Source organism: Bemisia tabaci, chromosome 9, assembly GCF_918797505.1.
Source record: "Bemisia tabaci chromosome 9, PGI_BMITA_v3".
Lineage (NCBI taxonomy): Eukaryota > Metazoa > Arthropoda > Insecta > Hemiptera > Aleyrodidae > Bemisia > Bemisia tabaci.
Window position 1 is genome coordinate 26850015 of NC_092801.1, and position 26651 is coordinate 26876665.

Genomic DNA, 26651 nt, shown 5'->3' on the forward strand with positions numbered 1-26651 from the left:
CAAGGAAGAATGCCGTATGAACATTCAGGAGTTGCCAAATTTCTTCCGATATAAAGTTTATTTTTGAGGAAAGTTACGGATATTTTTCCTTAAAATTTTCAGGGATTTTAGCTGAAAATGCGAAGAAAATTATCTGAAAAAATGGAAGAAAAATATTCATAAGTTTACCAGGAAATTCGTGTTTTATCAAAGGAAATTCGGCAACGCCTGAAGGTTCATACGGCGTTTTTCCTTAGCACGGCAGTATACAGATAGGCTGATTCGGTCGAATCCACGTATTTGTTTTCAATTTATCGTGAAACCGCACGAATAATCTAAAAAAAGAGAGGATTTCCTCCGCGCTCCTCCAACAACGTTTCCCGTTTGATAGCGAACATAATCGCTCGAGTGCGCACGGTTCAAACGATGCGACGAGATCCATCGTTGCCAGATCATGCCGAAAAATCAGCAGTTTTCCCCTTAAACCATGCAAAATATCCACGTTTAATGGCATTACCTGGCAACCTTGACGAGATCGCACTGCATCCTGCATTGCATTAATTATCCCGCCAACTCCCCATTAACTCGCTCCAAATCTTGCCTCTCTCAAATTCGGACGCGGCGCGGCGCGGTGAATAGTATCAAACAAGGTCGATAAAAATAGTATTCATCCGTGTTTACATGCGTTTCCGTTGCCTACCCTTTCATACTGTCCAAAATCATTATTTTAGCTAGAGTTGACTGGTTTTAATCGAAGAACTACACTGCCGTGATAAGGAAAAACGCAGTATGAGCCTTCATACGTTGCCAAGTTTCCTCCGATAAAAACCGAATTTACTAAGAAAATTGTGAAAATTGTTTTTCACGATTTTTAGACAATTTTGTGCGCAATTTAATCTAAAGTATCTGAGAATTTCAAGAACAAATATGCATAAATGTTGTCTAAAATACATGTTTTATCAAGGGAAATTTTGCATCTCTCGAATGTTCATACGGCGTTCCTCCTTAGTACGGCAGTACACTCTCTGATCCTCTCGTATTGACATTCCGTCGGCGTTCCGGGCTCAGGGGCCGAAAGTTCCGGGCGTAGCGCACCAGGAGCAATCACAGCTACGGTTCCAGCACCCGGAAGTTTCGGCCTCTAAACCTGGAACGGACGGTATGTCTATATAGCATGTAAATGTTTTTTTCAACGACCTTTGAAGGGCTCGGAGGGCACGACGCATGAAAAATTCAAGATATTAATATGGTTTTAAGTCAAACTAGTCTTATCGCTTATTCTGCGGAAAATTTGCTCCCATATACCAATTTTTAAGCATCAAATAGTTAGTTTGAACTTTCTTTCCGCCACACAGTGGATCGAGCCAATCAGAGAGGTCACACATGTTTTTTACTAAAGCTGCAAATTGTGATGTTTATTTCGTCACATTTCAAATTACAAGGGGTGCTTCTAGAAGAAAATTTCACGAGGAAACCAATGGAACCTCTTTTAGAACCTCAAAATTTTGTATAAACGGAGTTATAAGCTCCTAAAGTTTCCAAATTTTGTCCGATCTCTCCTATTGATTCGATCAACTGTGCGCCATAAGGATCCTGGAAGTTTGAAAATCCGGAAAATTGAAAAAGAATTGAGCAAGGAAAATTGCAGAAAATAGGAGCGTCTAAAAGTTAAAAAGTAAATATCGAATCAGCGAAGCAACCGTGGTTCTTTTCCAGTGGCGTGGCGTGAATTGCGATGTATCGATTGTTATGCCATTTAAACCTATGGAGAAGGATCGATAAACAGGGTGTTCGCAGCGAACACCTTAACAATCGATTCTTTACCATGGGTTTAAATGGAATAACAATCGATGTATCGTAATTATTCACGCCACGCCACTGTATCTTTTCCTTCTCTGTCGTTGTAAAAAGCCCAAGTATAGAAGGATGCTTGCAGTGGTGCATTTGAAACGGTCGTAAACATAATCTGCACAGTTCAGTAGCTCAAAGAGCGGAGAACCCGCCTTGGAAACTGGGATGTATAATATATACATCCGTGCCGTAAAACTTTTCAACCTAACCCCCTCCGTTATTGCCGGAATGGCACCACACGCTCCCATTTGATATACCGTGAAATCAAGGGATTTGCTCATAATCTGACAACTTTCTGAGTCACCTACGTATGTACAGTATTGCCGTCCAGTGCATGAAGATACGATTCGGTCAGTTTTGCTACTCACAGGATTGTGTTTGAGGGTTGAAATGTATAATAATCCATCTCACAAAAAATACGCCAAGCGCATGAACATTGTTAAAAATATGCTCCTGGACGCAGGAGTTTGGCCTGCATCACGAATTTCCAAATTTTCTGCCTCCGCAGGGACTTCTTTGTGGTCCAAATTTAGCAATTAAGTACTATAATTTTTGGCTCAGTTTAGAAACGACGTATGTACCATTAGTTTCTCTATGGACTTAAGTGTCTTCATGGATGAGCCCGAAATTTTAGTTCCTAATTGGGAAATGTACACTGGAAAAAAAAAAAAAACACTTTGGATCTAGAGGCCAGACTCTTGAAAACATTGACAAGAAAAAGGACTCTTGATTCAGGCAGATTTAAGCTTAAATCAAAAGGAAATCCGCTCCAATTAAGAGGCTTGGTTCTTGATTTCAGCTTAAATCTGATTGAATCAAGAGTATTGTTTCTTGTCGATGTTTTTAAGAGTCTGGACTCTAGATCCAATGTGTTCTTTTCCAGTGAAGTAAACTTTCTTTTTTTTTAAATGTTTGACAACAGCGTCTGGTTGGATCCCCCTTTACAACTGGAGCCGTGTTCTTTAGAGATGTACTCGCCGTGCAAGCCGCGGCCTCGGGTCGAACACGCCGGCACCGTGTTTTTACGACGAGTATTAAGGCCACCCCCGGCCACCTCAAACGTTTCAATTTATACGAGTTAAATTGATCCCCGTAAAAACATGTATGTGTGAAGTGCCGTGAAGCAAGTTTCCTTTTCCTTCCTCTTTTTCGTGATTCTCTCGCCGCGGGAGGCCACGTCGTCCAACGCGGGCTGATTATTGAAATTGCCAGACAAAGCTATAGACAAAGAAGATGAAGAGAAAATGGAGCGATCCTATTGGCGGGAGCCGGTGGTTGCAATGGAAAAGTCAGAGACAAGAGATCCTCCACTGGCCTCTTGGCGACAGGTGGAAGCTTTTACACTGGAAAAAAAAAACACATCGGATCTAGAGTCCAGACTCTTAAAAACATTGACAGGAAAAAGTACGCTTGATTCAATCAGAATCTAGCTTAAATCAAGAGAGAAGCCTCTTAATTTAAGCGGATTTCGTTTTGATTCAAGCAAAAATCCGATTGAATCAAGAGTATTTTTTCTTGTCGATGTTTTCAAGAGTCTGGACTCTAGATCCAATGTGGTTTTTTTTCCAGTGTACTCTCGGGGATTCAACAGTCCCTTAAGGACAATTATAAGGGAGCAACAGTCATCATCCTAATTTCGGCTGTTGACCTACCTGCATGGTGTATGATGAGCTTCGGGCGACGTTATGAGTCAAACAAGTTTCCCAAACTTCTGTTTGTTTGCGAAACGAACCTACGAACACGTTGTTAAACATCAACCATGTAGGTAAGTCATCAGTTTAATGTTGAAGTCCCGAAATTAAAAGCTTCCACCATAGCCAAGATACGAGTGAAGGGTCTCCTGTCTCTGGGGAAAAATGGACCACGTCTAGTAGGAAGGAACCAAGCCACATCAGCTTTTGCCAATTAAAGCTGAGCAATTCAATTTTTCACACGCGAAAGTTTGTATGCGGATTCTATTGAAAATTTTAAGGAATTTACTTTGCACTATGTTAAAAATTCACCGACATATGTATACAAATCTGCACAACATATTGGACCTAACCTCAGAACTACTGATATGTCCGTAATCTCCCTATCAGTGCTCCCACTTCCCGAAAATAATTCCGAATTCCAGAACGTTTGAGATTTTCCTGAATCGTTCCTGAAACTTTTGAAATTCCTGAAATGTTTAGTATCTTTTTCCGGAACTTATTTGGGACTTTTGACAAAATCTAAAAAGAATTCCGGAACTCTTGCTCTACGTGGAGTAGGAGAAGTTCAAACCAAAAAATTCCGAATTCTGGAATTTTTTTGTTCCAGGGAGGGTTTTGAAAAAGTTGAAAGTTATGGAGTGCCGAAGAAGGTCCTTGATTGGGTTCCTGGGAGAAGACGCAGAGGGCGCCCAATGAAAGGTTGGAGGGAGGGGATTGAAGCGGAAATGTTAAGGTGCTCAATTCCCCAAGATTTGTGGTTTGAAAGAGAGCAGTGGAGGTTAGGAATCGTAGAGCACGCGGGAGTGCTGTAAAGCGACTTATATACGTATGAAAGTTATGGAACGACCTCTTCAAATCAGCATCTTTTCAAAAGCAAAAAGTTTCTCATGATGCAAAAGTAGCTGCAATCCTCTAGCACCGAAACAGGATTCTGTGCCACGCGTAACTGACCAATAGAGCGTTACAAATACCGGAAGAGGGCTGACAAAAGGAGGCAACTATGTCGATCTAATCGGAACCGATAGAATCATCCGGACTAACAAGTGGTCGGTCCCACTCGGCGCGCCATGCCACGCGACCCGTCGTTGGCGGCCGCGCTAATTAGGTCTCACCTCGAAAAGCAGCGAAAAGTAGCTCGCCAAAACATACGAGACCCCCGCACCCCGCCCGAACACCCCGGTTTTGTCACCCGTCCAAAAGAAGAGTCTCCACGTCCCTTCCCCGCTCTCCCGAGGGATCTCCCGGGGGGAATGACATCTCCCTCGCCCGCTCGCGCGGGGAGCCGCCGCGCAGTGGAACGAGCTGTTAGAACAGGTCGGACACGACATTTTGGACAAAAATTTCGAGTTGTGATCAGGAATGCCACAGAATTTGGAAAATCATCTTCTGATTTCCTCTGACTCATTTTGGTGAAAATTTGAATATTGGGTCGTTTTAAGTTGATTTTTGGGGGGTTTCAAAAAAACTTCGGAAAAATGCCTGTAACATCGAGATCCTTAGTTCTTTTGATACAAGCAACACGTCGATTTAATCGAAATTTCAATTTCGAGGGGTGCTTCTGGAAGTAAATGTCACGAAAAAACAAATGAAACCGCACTTTTAAACTTCTCTGTTTCATATTTTCGAAAAGATCAGCTTTAAAAGTTTTCCGTCCGACTTTTCCCACTGACTTGTTCCATTGTGCGGCGTCACCTACTTTCATGCTCGATTCCGATCGGGTCGCCCGCCCGCCGTGCCAGGTCTGATCGAATAAACAAACGAACGAACGAACGTGAGCTCATAGTTCCAGCTTTATATTTATTTCTTTGTTTATTTTATTTGTTTATTTAATTTTTTGTCACATGTCTGTTTTTATATTTGCCTTACTTATTTGTGAACCGTAATTTACTATCGAATGGAGTACCTACATACAGAGCCGGATTAAGGGGGTGGCCACATGGGCCGCGGCCCATGGCGGCAAATCTATAGGGGGCGGCAAATTTTGCAATTTTTTTAAATGTAGGTATAAAAAAAATTCGGATTTAGAAAAAAAATTACAAACGAGAAAAGGCGACAAAATCTCTAATTTTTTGAGAGTATATTAATTTCTACTTTTGTCGTCTTTCAGTGACACAAGAGACAGCACCTTTAATTAGTCGAGTTAAGAGAGAAACCAACCACGCAATTTGGCCTGGAACGGCGCGACTTACCTAGAGAGAGATGATGACGAGGACTTGAGATGAAAAGGAGAAGCCCTCGTCGCGGCGATCGGCATGTAAAACATATTAGCGCCTACAAGACTGCATGAATACTTCACGCATTGCATCAAACAGAGTGCGGTCATTGCGGACATCGTGAAACGGATAGCGCCTACAAGAATGCATGAATACCTCACGCATTGCGGCAAACACAGTGCGATCAGCGTGAGACGCATAGCGCCTACAAGACTGAGAGAATACTTCACGCATTGCGTCAATCACAGTGCGGTCTGCGAGGCACGGCGGCGCGGCGGAAGTTAAAATCATTAATCCACATTTATGTTTGTTCTTTCATAATTTTTTCGTTCATTTCTTATGAATGGAAGGCCTTGTCCACACAGAGATAGGTTTACGAAACTTAACTTTTGCGCAAAGCTCCGTGAACTCTTGCTAGTAGTGTTGACAAGGCTTTCCCAAAAAATGTGTTCAACACCAGTAAACGCGTTTTATGCACCCCTCCCCCGCTGGCACGTTCATTTGATGGTTTTTCATTGATGTTTCAAAACGAATGAGAAGGGGGCGGCAAAATACTAGCGGCCAATCGGCGGCAAGTAGGTAAATCCGGCCCTGCCTACATAGGGAGCAGTGCTCCCTTGAGTACCTTTATAGACAGAGTATGGCCATTCGTACCTTTATACTACAGGAAAACTGTGCCGCTTTTTGATTGGTCAACGAGTTTTTAGGCTTCATGATGCTCTTACGGCCGTGAATAAACAATCAAGATGGCGACTCATCGTAACATTGATAAGAAGCTACATTTGACAAAAATTTCAATTACACGGCAGTAACAATTGAAACTAGCATATCTACGAATAACATACGAAAAACACATGGAAACACTGTTAAATCGCCTTCCGTCTTTATCACAAGAGGATGTAAAGTGTGCATAGCCTCAAACTTGCTTGCTGATACCTAACAGACATCTCCTTCGTTTATTTACGGCCGTAAGAACATCGTGTCAGCCTATTTGCTCGCGACCGATGAAAACCCGGCACAGAAATGGCCATACTCTGTCTATGAAAGTACTCTAGTGCTCCCGTTCCATGTCCGTCAAAATTTCCAGGATTCGGAGCTTTTTTGCTCCAATTTTTCCTACTCCACGTCCGGCAAGAGTTCCGGAATTCCTTGTAGATTTTTTCAAAAGTCCCGAGAAAGTTCCGGAAAATGCTAAAGATCCTGAACATGTCGGGAATTCCAAAAGTTTCTGGGAAAATTCAGGAAAATCTCTAACGTCCGGGAATTCGGAAGTAGTTCCGGGAAGTATGAAGTCAAGTATGAGCGGAGGAAAGGAGGTTTAAAGTTGTATCCTCCCGTCCGACTCAACGTTACGAACGAAGTTAAACGACTTTTTTCATGTTGGAAATATTTTTACTCGCCTTTGAATTTTTGGTAGGAGAAACTGTAAGACTAGTTGAATTTCAAACTACTTCTATTAAACTGTGTTTCCATAGTGCGACTTCGTGCATTTCCAAGCAGCCAGAAGCGTATTTAGCAATTTGGCAAAACCGGATTCCCTCCATTTAAACCTATGTTTAATAATCGATTATTGCCGGAGTACTTGGCCCCTCCAAGAATCGATATATTGCCATAGGTTTAAATGGAGAAAAACGATGTTTCCAATTTTCCGGATCCGTCCGAGGCGGTGTTTTGAACTATGCAGCAAAACGAAACCGACTCAGCAGTCAGCGGGTAATTTTCATGAGGCAATCACGGTTGAGTGCTCTCAGCTCGGCGATGGGACTAGATTGAGCGGTATCCGCGATCGGCGACGACATTAATACTCGATGGCTCTCGACAAATCACATCTCTCGGTGGATCATCCGCAGCGGCCACTTGCAAGTTTTCTACGACCGCTCGAGATCTCAAAACGGCCCCGGACGCGACTAATATCGGATGATCGGCGTGCGAGTCCTATCCCCATTCCAACGACTGCCTGCAGAGCGTCTAGCCATTATCAAGAAAAAATATTATCTTACATTTCCCTGACAAAAACGGCTTAGGAACCGAAAAAAAATTTAAAATCCAATCAATAAATAAATAAATAAAGAAAAAAACAAGATGGCGACTCACCGTAACATTGATAAGAAGCTAAAATATGACAAAAATTCCAATTTTACCGCAGCAACAATTTAAACTAGCATAGCTACGAATAACACCTGAAAAACACATGAAAAAACTGTTAAATTGCCGTTTGCCTTTATCACAGGAGGATGTATATGTGCATAACCTCAAACTCGCTTGCTTTGCAAGAGCCATCTTTTTTGTTTATTTACGGCCGTAAGAACATCGTGTCAGCCTATTCTCTCGCGATCAATGAAAAACCAGCACAGTAATGGCCATACTCTGTCTATAAAGGCACTCTAGGTGTAGTAGGTGGTGTTTAGTTAGGAGACTAGCTCCTAACTTTATAGTAAAACCTAGAAAGACCTAACAACCCTCGGTTTTCATCCCCGCGGAGAGGGGGGTTGGAGGGTTGCAATTCCCGCCCTCTCCCTGCAAATGCACCCTGCGAGCGCGTCGCGACAGCTTCGGTGCCGATTCGGCGGCGTGTGTAAACGTATTTACCGACCAATCACAAAGGAGGGGAGGGGGCGGAGGTAAACAAACTCAATTTGCAGCTTTCGAGCTGAGTCGAAATTGGCTAATTTAAGTTAAATCGCTGTCGCCGTCGTCGCCGCCTGGCTCCAGGGAGTCGAGCCGGTTTCGTCTGCCCGCGAGATGCAACCGAGTCCAGCGCCTCGGTCCCTACTCTCGTTTCGAGTGGTTTTTTAAGTGTTAGAGTTCCGATTATCCAACTGCATACTGAAGAAGAGACGTCATTTCAGCTGCACCGGAAAAAAAACACATTGGATCTAGAGTCCAGACTCTTGAAAACATCGACAAGAAAAAGTACTCTTTATTCAATCAAAATCTAGCTTAAATCAAGAACCAAGCCTCTTAATTTAAGCGGATTTCGTATTGATTCAAGCAAAAATCCGATTGAATCAAGAGTATTTTTTCTTCTCAATGTTTTCAAGAGTCTGGACTCTAGATCCAATGTGGTTTTTTTTTCCCCAGTGTAGGAGGTCATACAAAAGAGAAAAAAAGGAGGCATTTTTAATCAAACGTGTCAGGGAAATCAGGGAAATGCCAGGGAATTTCATTTTCTACACTGGAAAAAAAACACATTGGATCTAGAGTCCAGACTCTTGAAAACATTGACAAGAAAAGGGACTCTTTATTCAATCAGATTTAAGCTTAAATCAAAAGGAAATCCGCTCATATTAAGAAGCTTGGTTCTTGATTTAAGCTTAAATCTGATCGAATCAAGAGTATTTTTTCTTGTCGATGTTTTTAAGAGTCTGGACTCTAGATCCAATGTGGTTTTTTTTTTCAGTGAACGGCAAACGTCACAAGCGTGCGTTGCGTCTGTCCTCTCGCATAAACCCCGGTCCACGCGTGGTATTTTTTTCTTGAAAAAACTGAGAATATGCGTGCTCTCATCTTTGGAGAGGCTCCCTCCACTCTGTTTTCAAAACGTTGTATGCTCCTATGAAAAATCGCTATCAATTCAAACGGACAAACCGAGTGATAAAAGGTAAAATGAGCGATAAACTCAGTTTTCCTTCAATTCGGGAGCTATGCAATTTGGGCTACGCAAGAGTTGAAATAGTTGTATCACGCTCTTTGGTCTACCAGACGTCATTTTAGCCGCGCACTGGAAAAAAAAAAACACATTGGATCTAGAGCCCAGTCTCTTGAAAACATTGACAAGAAAAAGGACTCTTGATTCAATCAGATTTAAGCTTAAATCAAAAGGAAATCCGCTCAAATTAAGAGACTTGGTTCTTGATTAAAGCTTAAATCTGATTGAATCAAGAGTATTTTTTCTTGTCAATGTTTTCAAGAGTCCAGACTCAAGATCCAATGTGTTTTCTTTCCCAGTGTGGAGTACCTACTTGTGAGGGGAGAATGCGGCCATGTCCGTAGAGAATTTGCAGGTGTCAGAAATCTGAAATTTGATGAATTTCGTGTTTAAGTGGAAACTACTGAGTGAACTGAACACGAGAATACCTTTGATTCATGAATTGAACAAATATTGGAGGAGATATGACAAAATGATCTAATCTGCTAAAATACGTGTGTTTAAGTGGGAAAGGCCGCCAGATGACGTCACCTTCGTTGGGGAGTCTATCTAAAGCCCTAGCTCTTTAAGTAAAATAGTACCAAGTACATTTTGTAGGGCTGACATCTACAACCTGTACAAGGCTAGACTTTAGAGCTGTGAGGCTGGGTCCTAAAGCTGTAGGGCTCATTACTGCAGCCTTTAGTTGGTGCTATTTTACCTACAGCGTTAGAGCAGAGCTCGGCGCTAAGTTGTTGCGCCATTTCGACCTCGTATTTCTTGGTGTCCGCGTCTTTAATTTGCACATCGCGTGTTTTACGGGCCATTTACCTTTGGAAAAATGTATTCCCAAGTCAAAATGAGTTGATAGTTTAAGCGACCCATCTTCTGACTCCTTCTGATCCTCCTCGATCTATGAAATCCTGGGAGCCACGTGACCACCCGAATGATTCAATCCAAGAAACCCGACGACTAGGATCTGCGTAACTGGAGAGGGAGCCTCTTAGCCCCATAATCCTCCCTCCTAGGATTTGTCCACCGCCGTTTTGTTTCCATTCGAGCGCCACTTCCCGCTCTCACCGCCGCACAGTGGATCGAGTCAATTATTTCGGTCGGACATGAAATTTTTGACTGAAACTGCAAATTTTAATTTTTGTATCGCCGCATTTTAAACTTCAAGGGGTGCCTCCTGAAGAAAATTTCACGAGGAAACCAATGGAACCACTTTTGGAACTTCAAAGCTTTGGATATACGGAGTTAAAAGCGTTTAAAGTTTCCAAATTTTGTCCGACCTCTCCTATTGACTCGATCCATAGTGCGCCGCGCCGTGAGTAGAAATCCCCCCCCCCCTCCCAAGAAAAAAGTTTTAATCTGCGGGTGAAATTGAAAGCTTCACAGGACTAAAAACACGGATCGGAGAGTGCGCACTCGACACTGCACGCCTGCACGTTCACGTTCTTACGCGGAAAAAAAGCGCGGCTAGAAAGTGCGGTTCGAGTGGTCCTTGCTTTGCGCGTGTTTGCGGTGTTGCAATGAAAATGACTGCGTATGGATGGATTACGATGCTTTATGAGATTGGAGACAATATATTTTACACAAAGAAAAAAACTTCGTGCGTAGGACCCGAAGTTTAGGTCATATGGATCTCTGAAGTTTTCGGATTGAGCATCTGAACACTTAAGGTCCAGCTGCTGAGGTTTGGATCACACATCTGAAACTTCAGCTCTTACATCTGAAGTACTTCGGTTCTCACATCCGAAAAACTTCGGTTTTCACATCTGAAGTACTTCAGATGTGAGAACTGAAGTTTCAGATGTGTGATCCGAACCTCGACAGCTAGACCTAAAGTGTTCATATGCTCAATCCGAAAACTTCAGAGATCCATATGACCTAAACTTCGGGTCTCACGCACGAAGTTTTTTTCTCCGTGTAGAGACTTCTATCTTCTCCATGGGCAGAGGCGGATCCAGCGATTTGGCAACACCGGGTTCCTCCAGAAAACCTATGTTAAATAATCGATTTTTGTTGGAGCGTCTGGCCCCTTGAAGAATCGATACATTTCGATAGGTTTAAATGGAGGAAAAAATTTTGCCAATTTGCTAAATCCACCAATGAATGGGTAAAAGTTGCTTTTGCGGGAGTCAAAGTTCTCGTTCGTCCGATGAAAACTCATGACCGAGGGGTTAAGCACGTGGTTCAGCAATCCTAACCTAATTTGCAAAGAATTCTTATCCCCGTTTGTGACATCCATGAGCCGCGTTGTCTCAACTCTCCGTAAAGAGACTCTAGGCGAGGCAGCTTGCCTCAAAACCGGCCAAGGAAGCCGTAATTACGGGCTTTACAGACATACCGTCCGCGTTCCGGGCTCAGAGACCGAAACTTCCGGGCGTAACACCCGGAGCAATAAAAGCCACAGCTCCAGCACCCGGGAATTTCGGCCTCTGAGCCCGGAACGGGCGGTACGTCTACGTAGCCCGTAACTTTTTTTCCAGTGACGATAACTTAACTGTTCCTCCTACCTTCAGACATTTCCATGCCCAGACCGGCATGGAAACCAGGTCGAAATCAACACGTAGCGTGGTTTATTAATTCCGGCCGTTTTTCGCGAGGATGGCGGTATTAGCGGAGCATCGGACGTGCTCCTAATTCGATCGGAGCGTGAAGATGCTAACCAGATCATCAGCACCGGCGAGCACCTGGCGGCGTGAAGTAAGTCATCTTGACAGCGGCGGCGGTAACCGCGCAAATGCGTCCACGGTATTTTACCGCTTACGTGACACGGTTAGCCCCAACGCCACTCCAGTTCCTTCCGATTTACCGATTTGTAACAGCGTTCGCAGCTCGGATCTACCAGTTTTCGTCGAGTTTGACGGCAGATGGCCGTGTCTGGGAAGAGGTTGGGTTTTAATGGGTCCAGTTGCGCTGGTCACACAGTGAAAAAAAATTCTCGGCATTTTTACCAAGGTCCGTTGGTACCTTTACCATCTCACTTTTTTTACCAATTATTGGTAATTTAACGAAGACAAACTGGTAAACTCACCTAAAAACCGGTATTTTTACTGTTTTTTTTTCAGATAAGAATACCACTTTTATTGTTAATCAATTCCCGGTAACTTTGCCATTTTATCTCGGCAATTCTACCACAATCGATAAAAAATATTGGTGTTTTTACCAGGGTTCAGTAAAATTACCGAGAAAGTTCAATAATTTTACCGCGATTTCTCGGTAAAATTACCAATTCCATAAATGGTAATTTTACCAAGAAAAAACTGGGATCAAATAGAACCCTGAATTCTTGGTAATTTTACCCTTTTTCTTAGTAAATACACCGAGATTTTTTTTTCAGTGCAGAATCGCGTTTTGATGCTTTAATCTTGTAGATCAGCAGAAAATCATAAGATCTATCTAAGCAGCAACTCTCTACGCTCAACATTAAACGAGATATCGCACTTTGAAGAATGGGTCGGTTGCGCAGGTCGCAGAATGGACCACTAGACAAGGTACGAATTTCAGCATTCTGATACATGATTCTTAACCAAAATTTCACGTAGAATACGACGCGCATAACGAAAATTACCGAAATCAACTCCTAACTAAGATATTTAATGATTATTGATGCGTGAATTCAAACCACCCACTCATGAAAACTCAATGCTCTGCGTGATTCACATCGCGCGCTAAACGTTATCATGACAGTCTCTGCGATGTAAAAATCTGACAACCTCAATCTTGACGCTTTGGTTCAGCTGTAGCAAATTGCTTATAGTTTGAACAACACATGATGGGAAATGAACATTACTCGATTGAGAAGCTTGTTGAAACCGTTGTAGTGCGCGATTTGACTCAAGTAGAGCTTTGAGTTTCTTGTGAGCGGGCAGTTCAAATCCCTCGTAACCAATGTGACATAAAAACGTTAATATTTTCGTTTGGAGTTTGTTTCATTAGTTTTCGTTGCGCAAATCGTGTTCTACGTGAAATTCTGGTTAAGAAACATGTATCAGAATGCTTGAATTCGTACCTTGTCTAGTGGTCCATTGTATTTTGATGCTAGATTCATGTACCTAGATTGGCTAAAAATATTAAGATCTGTTCAAACCGCAACTTTCTACGTTCAGTATTAACCGAGATATCGCCCTTGAAAAGTCGGGTTTTTGACGTCATCCACCGCGGTAGTGACACCCTTGGTTTCTTACACCTCGGTTTTATCAGTCGGGGAGACACACATTAGCACTGGTTACTCTACGTGGAAACCAAGGATGTCACTACCGCGGTGGATGACGTCAAAAACCCAACTTTTCAAAGGGCGGTATCTCGATCAATATTGAACGTAGACATTTGCGGTTTGGACGGAACTTAATATTTTTAGCTAATCTACATGAATCTAGCATCACAACACAATTCTGTGACTAGCGCAACTGACCAATTCATTTGATGACGTCATCCACCGCGGTAGTGATACCCCTCGTTTCTGCCACCTTGCACTGGAAAAAAAAAAACACATTGGATCTAGAGTCCAGACTTTTGAAAACATTGACAAGAAAGAATACTCTTAATTCAATCGGATTTTTGCTGAAATCAAAAGGAAATCCGCTCAAATTAAGAGGCTTGGTTCTTGACTTAAGCAAAAATCAGATTGAATCAAGAGTATTTTTTCTTGTCGATGTTTTAAGAGTATGGACTCTAGATCCAACGTGTTTTTTTTTCCAGTGTGCTTTCATTGGTCAGGGAAACACATTTTTCTGGTTAATCAACGTGAAACTGGGATGAATCAAGGTGGCAGAAACGAGGGGTATCACCTCCGCGGTGGATGACGTCATAAACCGCATTGTTGAAACCGGAGTGTTTTAAATTTGCAAAAAAGTTACTTATTTCGAACTGCGTGTTCATCGGTTTGAGAGTTACTTTCTCATGTTTTCCCTGTGCGCAACGTGTGCTACGAGTCATTCGTCGCTCCCCTGGCGTAAGGACGTATCTCGATTTCTGCATGATCCCTAAAAAGCATGGATTTATATGTGAAACACGGCTCATGAGGAAATTGGGATGTGCCCTTACCGCACAGGGGCGACGATTTACTGCAAGAAAACTTTGGAACACAGCAATCGAGATACGTGTCAGTTTCTCCCATCTACCATCAGCCTCACCTTGTACGACTACACAGTATGCGATGAAAAGTTTCACCAATTTCCTACGGATCGGCAAGTTAATTTCCTGCACACCCACTCAGCCATCAGCCCGAATCCGCGGATCATCTCAACATGCTTCGGTTCTCGGCCAGGAATGCGAAACCCGATTATATTTTCGGCAAGTTTAACAACCAACATTCCCGTTTACGATCTGAGTCGTTAAATGCATCGTTCTGGAGGATTCGCTGCGTAGAAACCCATGATCCAATGATTCGCGCCGTCATTAAACAACAAGGTTGTTGTCATTCATGGACATTAAATCGGTCCGAGTAATCAAGTATGTATAGCCTCTGAAAATCACTACAAGCGACTTGAGCGCCTTCTGAATTGTCCGGGCTTTCGACGAGTGTATTCTCTGCACAAGATTTTGAAAAACCTCCCGAAAAGTTATCTCTCCTAGCAAAGCTAGCTATCTACTAGCTATCACTAATCGTCCGAAGGACTCATAGAAATCGTTGAGATGATTAAAATTCGACTGATTTTAATTCAAATATATAAAGAGGGTATTTTTCATTTTCATGCTTGGTTCTTGTTAGGCAAGACAGCCGTAACTATCTACTGCATGCTTCCGTAGTTGCGTTTTGGACGCACAACAAACACATTTTCAGGTAAGAAATCGGCAGAAGAAGGCGGCCAAAAGGCGGCACTTTACTTGAAAGCACTGTTTTCATTGGCTCTCTGGAAGAGTATTGTCACTTACTGCTGTCTTGCCTGAGACTGCGTCATTTTTTGCGCAATTACGGCTTTCTCATGTGTCTTGTTTTCATGAAAATTAGATAAATTTCACGACTCCCCTTATGAAATGTTCACCTGTGCTGTAGTTTCGTTTTTGAAGCGGGAAGCTTAAAAAAACGCATATTTCGTACGCAGATTGTGAAGTTCGGAGTGTATTTGAGACTTCTCTGTTATGCTCATCGTGATTTTTGAGTCATTCAGGATTGTCACTACATACGGAAAACGAAATTCTCTGACATTTCCCTGATTTCCCTGGCACATTTTTGTGAAATTTCCCGACAATTGAAGATTTGCCAGATGGTCAATGAAACATAATTAGAAGTAGTTTTCGGGCTTTGTTGTTCGAAACGTCAATTCCCTTCCAGGAAACAAATAAAGGTTATCAATTTTTCTCTGGTATTTTCGTCATTTTCCCTGACATTTCCCGGTTTTCCCGGTATTCTCTGACTGTGGCATCTCTGTTTAGAAAGCGAAGGAACGTGAATTACCAAATTTTTCCCATACACTTTCATCACTTTCCCTGATATTTCCAGGTTTTCCTTGACTTTTTACAATTACCTGACATTTCCCGGCTCTCCCGGTATTCCCTGACTGTGGCAGCCCTGGCCATTTTCCGTCATCAACAACTCTTCTTTCTGCTCTAGCTGAAGTTTGCAATAGGCGCATTGTCCGTCATATTTTACCTTTGGTCACAAATCTGCCTCTCGACGCCTCTCGTCGAAGCGTGCATTCTCGTTAACCGGTCAACCTCAAGAGGCCATTGTCAAACGAACACTCCGATTGACAGTGGCGTCCGTCGAGTCTATAGACATGCGCACTAGACTAGAATTATTACAGGAGTCGCCGTGCGTTTGACAACAACCACGGAATCGAAAACCCTCCCTTTGAGAGTGCAGGGCTTTTCCGCCAAGAGTGGCGCCATGCGGCGCGGCCGGGACAAAGCGTCGCTCCTCTGACGTACGGGCGTAACTTAATTTTCACGTGAGCCCTATTTTACATATAAGTCCATGCCTTCTGGGGCTCATGCGGAAATCGAGATACGTCCTTACGTCAGAGGAGCGACGAAAGGTGCACTGACCCGGGAAACGCACACAAGCCCAGAGTCCACGCTAAGCGCAGCAGTTAACCGTACCGCGATACGAACTCGAGATACATAAGTAATAAACCCCTTGCATAAAAACGGGAGCCGGAGTTTTTATCATTTTTCCCTGCTCGCTGAGGGATCGATTTTTTCTTTATCTCCCTCCTCGATAATTTTTCCGGCGACCCAGACGGAGCCCCGGCACCTACGGGGTCGTAAAAGGAAAACTCGGAATCCCCTCTCCCCCCACCCTGTCGGGGGTGGGAGTTGGTAAAAAGTTGTCTCGCGAAACGCGCTTAAATCATAGTGTCATTCCCTCGTGCCAAGGAAAAACGCCGTATGAACATTCGAATGTTGCCAAGTCTCTCGCGATTACCTAGTTATTTTTGAGGGTACCTCTGAAATTTTTAGAGTTTAATTAAAATTACAGGCATTTATTTCAGGCATTTTCCAATGCGCTCATCGTGATTATTAGGCATATTCTGTAGGAATCGGCCTTTTTTTCGCGCTAGCTGAAGTTTACAGCACGCCTATTTCCCGTCAATTTTACAAAACTTAGGGACGAACAAGAACGAGGCATATTTCCAGATACTCGTCAATCCCGTGATGGCGTTCGTAAGCTGCTATCCTGCTGTGCTTAGGAAGAACGCCGTATGAACATTCGAGAGTTGCCAAGTTTCCCTTGATAAAACATGTATTTTTGACAACATTCGTGCATATTTTTCTTCAAAATTCGCAGATATTTTAGATTAAATTGCGTACAAAATTTTCTGAAAATTTTGGAAAAAATATTCGCAATTTTCCCAATAAATTCGGTTTTCATCGGAAGAAATTTTGCAACGTCTGAAGGCTCATACGGCTTTTTCCTTAGCACGCGCGGCAGTATTTCCCGTCAATTTAACAAAACTTGGGGACGAACAAGAACAAGGCGTATTTCCAGATACTCGTCAATCCCGTGACAGGCGTTCGTAAGCTGCTATTCTGCCGTGCTGAAGAAAACGCCGTATGAGCCTTCAGACGTTGCCAATTTGCCTGCAATAAAACCGAATTTACTAGGAAAATTGCGAATATTATTTTCCAAAATTTTCAGAAAATTTTGTATGCAATTTAATCTAAAATATCTGAAAATTTCAAGGAAAAATATGCATGAATGCTGTCAAAAATGCATATTTTATCAAGGGAAATTTGGCAACTCTCGAATGTTCTTACGGCGTTCTTCCTTAGCACGGGAGTATTGGGGAAAGTTCTCGGGGGGATCGTATCGGAGTTGGCAGTCGGGGTTCCAACACGCGTCGAATTACAATTTTCTAATCAGATTGACGTGTCGTGCTCGGGCTAGAAAACCGATGAGCCGGCCTGATACTCCGCTAGGCCGGTAGCCAGCGAGAGCCGGGCTCCAGTAACAGGGTGTTGACGATTACCGTTTAATTATAATTATCGATCCGGTGTCACGGAGATCATTACCGAGGTTTGGAATGGCTTTTCGATGAGCTCGAATTCTCACCCTGGAACTTGAAACCTACTCGAAATTAGAGACCCTTTTTACTGAGAGTTAAGACAATGCGAATCCATCAAAGATGACTGCATGCAACTATTCGTGTTCTCAGGATGTGCGTGGTGCATATCCGAAAAATTGAAGGGAAACTAGCTTTGGAAACGTGATTTCGTTTAGCAAATTCCGCTTCTCGACCGCGTTAAGCAGAAAGAGACCAAGTCACATTAGCTGTTGCCAAATTAAATTGGGCAATATAATTTTTTAAACGAAAACTGGTGCGGATTTTGGCGCAAATTTCGATGAATTTTTTGCCCAGTGCAACAAGGCTAATTTCTTAAAAATTTCAAAAGAATCCGCGCAAACGTTCTTACGTAAAAAATTAAATTGCCAAGTTAGATTTGGCAACACTTGATGTGGCATAGTTCCTTTCTGCTAAACGCTGAGTCCCCTTATACTGAGAGTTGAGACAATGCAAATCCATTTCTGATTGGTTCCCGTATCTTAGGCCTCCACAGTGTCGCAAACGGGAATGAAGATTACATTTCTACCAATTGTAAAGATTATATATAAACTGGAATGGACCGAGGAATTGGGGTTTGAAAATATAGTAGGAGTTCTGTTCGGAGGTCAGGGAAACTCAGGGTATATTACGAAGTTAATATACTTTACGGCCGATACTGACTTTCGGCAGAGAGACCTAAAGAGACGGAAATGCCTCACATTGACCTATTCTTAAGCTCCCTAAAAACTTTCTGGAATCTAGGACAGATCTATCGAGCCACTCAACATAATCGTACAGCTTACATATACTGCGCAGCGGATGATTGCTTTACCATTCCGTTACGCCTAAACTTCCAAGGATAATCATAAAAAAGTCGCCCAAATTTCACCCTTACTCAACTTTTGCCGAATCTCGAACCATAAACGCGAGGATTGCGATGTATCGATTGATACACCATTCAAACCTATGGAAAAAATCGATTATCAAGGCGTTCGAAATTCACACCTTAATAATCGATTCTTTACCATAGCTTCAAATGGGATAATATCGTTAGTCGACTATCGCCTCGACACTGGACCCAAGGTCGTGGAAAGCGTTTTCGGAAGTAGCCGAATTGCCGCGAGAAAACAGGTGCGAGTCCCGACTTAGCGCCACCTAGTGGGAGACACGGCAACGAGGCGCTTTCCCTTTTCACAGGCGAATCGATTTGTCCTAGTCAAACATCGGAGGGGTTTCAAACGAGTTTGAAGCTTGAACAGGGTTGACTGGGCAAACAATGAGAGCGGGCGATAAGGAAAGGAGTTTCCGTGACGCAATAATGGAAGCAGGCATTTGAGGCGCCTCATGAGGTTATGCTGTATAGCATCAACTCGTAGCTTCAGCATCAATGCCGTATGCCCAGGTAGCGGCCGTTCGGGCATACGGCTCCGAGCCTGATGCGCTCAACCTGCCGGCCGCCGGCTTCGGGCATTGAAGCCCGATGCTGGAGAGCCGACCGAGCCAGCCTCAAGCGCTGATGCTGAGGTTTGATGCTGGCTCATGGGGCCTCAGCCTCTGAGGCCGGACCGTCGGCTTGCGGCCCGATACGGCCTTAATTTTCGGACCCGCCACCCAGCTTAATTACCGACGGGGCTGTCCCAGAAGACCGCGACCCTCGGACATGGACCAATAGAATAAATAAGGACTCCCAACTCCCTATACTACCCTGTGTTAAAAACCGTTAACGCGCGCTCGCAGCGAACCTGGCAGAGGGTGCGGTGAACTAACGCCGCAGCGGTCCACGATCGTACCTCTATAGTATGTTATTCCATGCAATGTTCTTTGTTTATCTATGATTTATTTATTTGTGTAGATACTTTAATACATTTTACTTTCGCAAACTAATGAAATTGTATAGATACATACCTTCGGCAGAGGTCAATGCGAAAGACTTTGATTTGAAGTATCTTATCAAAACACGAGCAAAGATGATTCAGTCAACTTCTGACGCAGAATCAAAGAGACTTGCTAATAATCAAATTAAAGGTAATGCTTGAAGTCAAGTATCTTTGATTTTGTGACACTCAGTTGATTTTTATCAGTACAACACTATTTCTCACTAAAAAGATTTCACTTAACAGAGAGGCGCCTTCGGCTAAAAGTACAATCCTGATTCCTGCTGCACACTACATATACACTTCCTTTGGCTTTCTCAACAGCAGTTGCTGCTGAGTAAAACGGTTAGAAATAACACTTCACATTAATACCAGTTTATGTACACGAAGACTGACGAAGATTGAAATGAAAATGGGAAACTTTTCACACTAAACTCTTCAAAACTGCAGGGCGACCACGAGGATACGAGGATCTAGAAACTTCTATGAGCACTACTGAGTGATAAGCCTAAATAGGTGGTGCATGGAAATATAAACAGGAAGACCCAATCATCGGTTTTAGTTCACTACACACCCTCTGCCAGGGAGCGCTGATGTCAGCGCTAACCGGAGTTGGGGGTCCTTATTTATTCTCTTGGTCCATGCCTCGGACTCGGCGATGAATTCGCGGAACACCCCTTTGTTTACGTTTCCCATCGGCGCGGTGGCCCACGCCTCGTCTCATCGTCTCGCCAGGAGGACACCTCTTTTTCTCGCCGATCTCGTTTGAAATCGAAAGTCCCCCTTCCCCGGTCGAGAACCTGAGAAGTCGAGACGCTCAATGAGACAGAGTATTAGGTTGGGTTGTGCAAGGGCCGCATGGACTTTGAAAAATAGAGATCTTGTCGTTCCGTTTATTACTGCGGAGATTTGCCGTCTAGGAACAAACCCCCCCCCCCCCCCCCCCCCCCGGGATCGTCTTCTCCGCATAAGTTGTCACTTTTTGCCTTTCTTCACAATTTGCAACAATAAGAAATGAAAAATAAAATATATTCAAATGAAATACAATAACTCTGATGAACTTTACAGGAAATTGTTTCAGGAAAGAGTGGGATTTTCTATAAAAAAAAGGCAACTTCAGACTTCAATTTTTTATGCCTTCTTTCACAGGTTATCTGAAGTCGCCAGATAATGCTGAAAATCAGCACTTTTCTTCAATTAAACCCATATTAAATATTCACATTTTGTGGCACAATCTGGCAACTTTGGAAGTATCTACTCGTTGTTTTATAGGTCATTCACACACTTACTTTTTTGCCGGCAATTCGAAAATAAGTACAAATAATGAAATGTTATGACACACTGATACTTGCAGAACATTAAAACTTAAGGTGATTCGAAGGAAGCCATACTTTGTGTCAGAGCGACGAGCGATATATCGCATCAATTCGTTCCATAATTTCAGCAACTCGTCATTTTTTTCCGAAATTTGAAATCGCACTTCTCTTGTCATGAGACTAAAGAAGTCATGTATCAAATTTGACAAAGAAATTCAACGTATTAAAGATGAAGTTTTTTTCAGAGGAAAAATATCGCGCATTCGAAAGCACTTTTGATATCAGTATCGAGTTCTTTGGGTGGACTCATTCCTAGAATTTCTTCACTTAAAAATGACCTAACGTGGCTCAAGATAAAGCATGATATGATAAAATAAAAAATACTAATTTAAAAAATCACAATAAAGCATAAGATTTTCTAAAAGTACATAAACAAAAGAAACCGGCAGACTTTTGGTGCCCTTGCAATAAATTAACGCCGCGCTACAGAAAAAATTACGCGAGTGCATAATTTTTCTCCCCGCCGTCGTATGTATGTATTCTAGTTTTAGTTCCAAGAGAAAACTTGCAGCAACCTGAAGTGGGCTCAGGATAATTCTGTTTAAATCCGTTCAAATGTGAGGGAGTAACATTTTAGTGAGAGCGAAAGAAAGTTTAAAAAAACGGAGTAGCGCATGTTAAGGTAACGGAGGGTGCCTTGCTGCCTTGCCGTGCCACGAGAAGCGCGAAGCGCTGAAATAAGTAGGCAGCTTATCCGCAAGCCTAGGACGCACAATGTGTAAGCGGATGTATCGCAACGAACTCGGAAGGTGGTGAATCTGTGGAAAGTGAGAGTGACGAAATGAAACCAGGAAGAGGGTGAACCGTCGAGGTGACCGCGGAGGAGAAGGGTTCTACAGGTGAGAGGACAGCGGGAGGGAGGAGGAAAGTTCTAAGAAGTGGACGCCGAGGAAGGGTTGAAAACACAGCCCCGTGCAATTAGCCGACCGGCAGCCGGGCCCGGGGAGCTGGCGTCCGACGCGTCTGCTAATTGAGGCCGCTAATTTTGATGCTGGACTCAGCATCAAAACTGATGCAGCATCAGAAAAGGAGCCGGGAGTCGGCTTCACCAGGTGAAGCCGCCTCAACGGCATATGCGCTCCCCCGGCGCACTGATCGAAGCGGCATGAAAGTCCGCGCCGGGCCTCCGCCTCGCGCGCCGATGCGGCTCCGTTTATGATGCTCCCTCAAACCTCAGCTCTAAATCCCTGAATGGAAGTGACCGATCGCGTAGAATACGATGATTTAGGGTGCTAAAATGGGAGAACCCTATCATTCAAAAGTCCCTGCTGCCCAAAGGGCCCCCCCCCCCCCCCCCGAAAAAAAAGTTGTGATTATACATATAGGTATTTATCACAAAAAACCCGTTCCCTCAGATTTCGAAATTGACTTCTGAGGCTACACGGAGAAAAAAACTTCGTGCGTGGGACCCGAAGTTTAGGTCATATGGATCTCTGAAGTTTTCGGATTGAGCATCTGAACACTTTAGGTCCAGCTGCTGAGGTTTGGATCACACAGTTGAAACTTCAGTTCTTACATCTGAAGTACTCCGGTTTTCACATCCGAAAAACTTCGGCTCTCACATCTGAAGTACTTCAGATGTAAGACCTGAAGTTTCAGATGTGTGATCCGAACCTCGACAGCTAGACCTAAAGTGTTCAGATGCTCAATCCGAAAACTTCAGAGATCCATTTGACCTAAACTTCGGGTCCCACGCACGAGGTTTTTTTCTCCGTGTATGTTTACATGTTGAACCAATCGATATCGATACAATCTCACCCGTTCGATGTATCGAATACGATCCATTCCAGGAATCCGAAACGTCATCAGGCTTACCCATCAAGCATAGCGTGAAAGCCGGCCTTCAGCTCCTTTTTCCTAATGGCGCGTTGTCACACCACGGATCATGTTTTGTAAATTCAAAAACTCATTCGATGATTCATATCAAGCGCAATCTCAGCAGCCGGGCAGCAAATCGGTTTTTTTTTCTCTCTTTTCCTCACCCCCCTCACCCCTCGCCATACTCTCGCTGTATTCTATACCACGTTATCACCGCGCGGTTTACGTGCGAGAATAGTGATAACGCCCGATAAGCCCGTAACGTCGATTGCGTTAAAAATGACTCCGGGCTTGAAAACGTGTCGGGCTGCCGTTTTTTCCGGAGGATAAGCCTTACTGGACACGGTAGGTTTACTGACCCCACAGTAGCACACATGACTTGAGTTAAAAAAGTTGTAACTAACATTGGACTACATTTAGCAATTAGGAACTACGATTTCTGGCTCAGTTTAGGAACAACGTATGTACCTTTAGTTTCCCTCGGCACGTAGTTGTTTTTACGTATGAGTCAGAAATCGTAGGTAGTAGGAATTGCAAAATTTAGTCCTATTCAACCGATCATTTTCCAAACCATGTAAGCGCCAATCTCTGTTTTGGTGGTAGAAGGGTTGGTTTTCCTTCGTTTTCTCTGGTATAAGCAATCATGTCTGATTTCAAAATAGCCCTCTAAAAGAACATACATTTTCTAGAATTCGATGATTGTTAATGAAGAGTCGTGCTTTGTTCGAAACAACAAAATGTTTCCGTTTTTTCCTGTTTTTTTTTACGCGATTCTGAACAACCAATGAGAGAGCAACTTCCTATTTTAAGTCAGAAAACAGCTTTGCTTTTTTGAACAACATAATAACGAATTGCTTTGAGCACGTTGCAGTTCTTGTACAACAATGTTGCTGCAGGGAGTGCAGGGGCTCCCAAATTTTGCGCGCAAAAATAAGCCGGGCAGACCGCACCGGACGGACCGTTGGACGCAATGCGTGAAGTATTCACACAGACTTGTAGGCGCTATGCGTTTCATGCTGACCGCACTGTGTTTGGCGCAATGCGTGAAGTATCCATGTATTCTTTAGGCGCTATCTGTTTCACGCTGACCGCAATGACCGCACTGTGTTGGACGCAATGCGTGAAGTATTCGTGTAGGCTTGTAGGCGCTAATATATGTTACATGCCGATCGCCGCGCCGAGAGCTTCTCCTTTTCATCTCAAGTCCTCGTTATCATTTCTCTCTAAGTCGCGCCGTTCTAGACCAAATTGCGTGTTGGTTTCTCTCGTAACTCGGCTTATTGAGGGTGCCGTCTCTTGTATCACTAAGAGACGACAAAATTAGAAATTACTATCCTCTCAGGAAATGGGAGATTTTTTCGCCTTTTCTCTTTTGTAATTTTGTTTTTATAAATCCGATTTTTTTATACCTACACTTAAAAAATTGCAAATTTTTGCCGCCCCTTAGATTTGCCGCCATGGGCCGCGGCCCATGTGGCCACCCCCCTTAATCCGGCCCGCCCCCCCCCCCCCCCCACAACACGAACAACTTCGAACGAAATGCGATTGCTGCTTGTTATCACAACATGTTGCGAGTGTTGCCTCCGAACAAAATACGACTAATCTAATAAAACGGGTTTTCTTGTTTTTCTCGCATTCGCAATTTTGGCGCTTACGTGATTTGGAAAATAAACGGTTCAATTGAAAGCTTTGAGACGGACAAACATTACATGCCCCCAGCTATGCTGAGAGTGGGGTTGGACTCTCCTTCTTCGAGAAATTGTTTATCGTAGACACCCCCCCCCCCCCCCCCATAAAAAATGTCTCGTTATACCTCTGACCTAGATTGTGAAACCAAGTTAGGGCTGTCGCCTTCCGATAGCCCGGAACAGTAGTTTTAATCCCATACTCTCAGAAAATTCGTCCGGAATCGAGGGGGATCCTAAATACTGCCGTGCTAAGGAAGAACGCCGTATGAACATTCAAGAGTTGCCGAATTTCCCTTGATAAAACATGTATTTTTGACAAAATTCATGCATATATTTCTTCAAAATTTTCAGATATTTTCGATTAAATTGCGCACAAAATTGTCTGAAAATCATGGAAAATAATATTCGCAATTTTTCCGGTAAATTCGGTTTTCATCGGAGGACACTTGGCAACGTTTGAAGGCTCATATGGCGTTCTTTCGTAGCACGGCAGAATAGTTTTCCTTTCAAATAAAAGAATGAACCCCGTGTTTCCAGGGCAAGGGTTATTACACGTGTTTGCTCGGAAAACTCCCCCGTAAAGAAAATTCGCGGCGCGCCCAGTGAGCGTAAGACCCGCGCTACCGTGCCGAGGAAAACGCCGTATGAACCTTCAGGCGTTGCCAAATTTCCTTAATAAAACGAATTTCCTGGTAAATTCATGAATATTTTTCCTCTAATACACTGGAAAAAAACACATTGGATCTAGAGTCTAGACTCTTAAAAACATCGACAAGAGAAAATACTCTTGAATCAATTGGATTTTTGCATAAATCAAGAACTAAGCCTCTTAATTTTAGCGGATTTCCTTTTGATTCAAGCTTAAGTCTGATTGTATCAAGAGTATTTTTTCTTGTTAATGTTTTAAAGGGTCTGGACGTTAGATCCAATGTGTTTTTTTTTCCAGTGTATTTCAGATCATTTTGTTCGTAATTAGACCTAAAGTTCCTAAAAATTTCAAAGAAAAATATTCATGAATTTCCTCAAAAATAAACATTTGTATCGATGGAAATTTGGCAACTCTCGAATGTTCATACAGCGTTCTACCGTACTGCCGTGCTAAGGAAAAATAAGGCCGTATAAGCCTTTAGGCGTTGAAAAATTTCCTTTGGCAAATCACTAATTTTTAGGAAATTTGTTGAATATTTTTCTGCCAATTTCTCAGATAATTTTGATTGTAATTTGATCTAATGTGTCTGAAAATTTCAAGGGAAAATATTCATAATTTTCCTAAAAATAAACATTTTATCAAGAGAAATTTGGCAACTCTCGAATGTTCATACGGCGTTTTTCCTTAGCACGGCAGCACGGTTGTGCCCCAGTTTCGTTGGAGCCGCGTGGCGTAGTGGGCCCATATTTCGTCGCGCCCCCCTACCCCCCCTCCCCCGCGTCCACTTTCCTTGATCCCGGACGCTCCCGCGGGACCCGGAAAAACCCGGAAGCAATCCCGCAAACACGCCGCGCGTTCACGAGCCGGAAGTCCCTTTATCGTCCCTGGAGGGATGCCGTATCGCGTGCAAGTCCGAGGGATTTTCTTATGATTTGAGGCTGTAGTGAAGGGGCGTGTGTGGCCGTCCGCAGGGAAAGGGTAGGGGTGGCGATTTTTTCGAATGAATCGATTCCTGGAAATCGATTTGATTTTCGGTCAAAAATCGATTCGATTTTAGAATCGGATGAAAAAAATTGATTTTAGAAAGTTTAAAAATCGAAGTTCGGCGCCAAAGACACAACCACCTCTAAATCTGAACTTGAAGTGGAACTCAGTTTTCAGAGGACCCAGGCCTTGTGTGACACATGAACGTAGGATTTCGATTTTTTTTTTTTCAATAATTCGATTTCGGCTCGAAAAATTGAGTCCGATTTTTAATCGACCTCGTGAAATCGATCCGCTTTAATCGACTTTTCGGTGCCAAAAACCTATTTAAAATCGATTTTTTTTTTAGCCCTCCCCCCTCGTTACGCACCCGTAACTCAATCCTACACCCCTCCCTTTTGA

General features: G+C 43.2%; 1 protein-coding gene across 5 annotated transcripts in view; it reads left to right on the plus strand.

Moving 5' to 3' along the window:
• LOC109037690 (coronin-2B) overlaps positions 1-26651 on the plus strand; it is a 132223-nt gene that overhangs the window by 77770 nt on the left and 27802 nt on the right. The gene's annotated exons all lie outside the window — the stretch shown is intronic.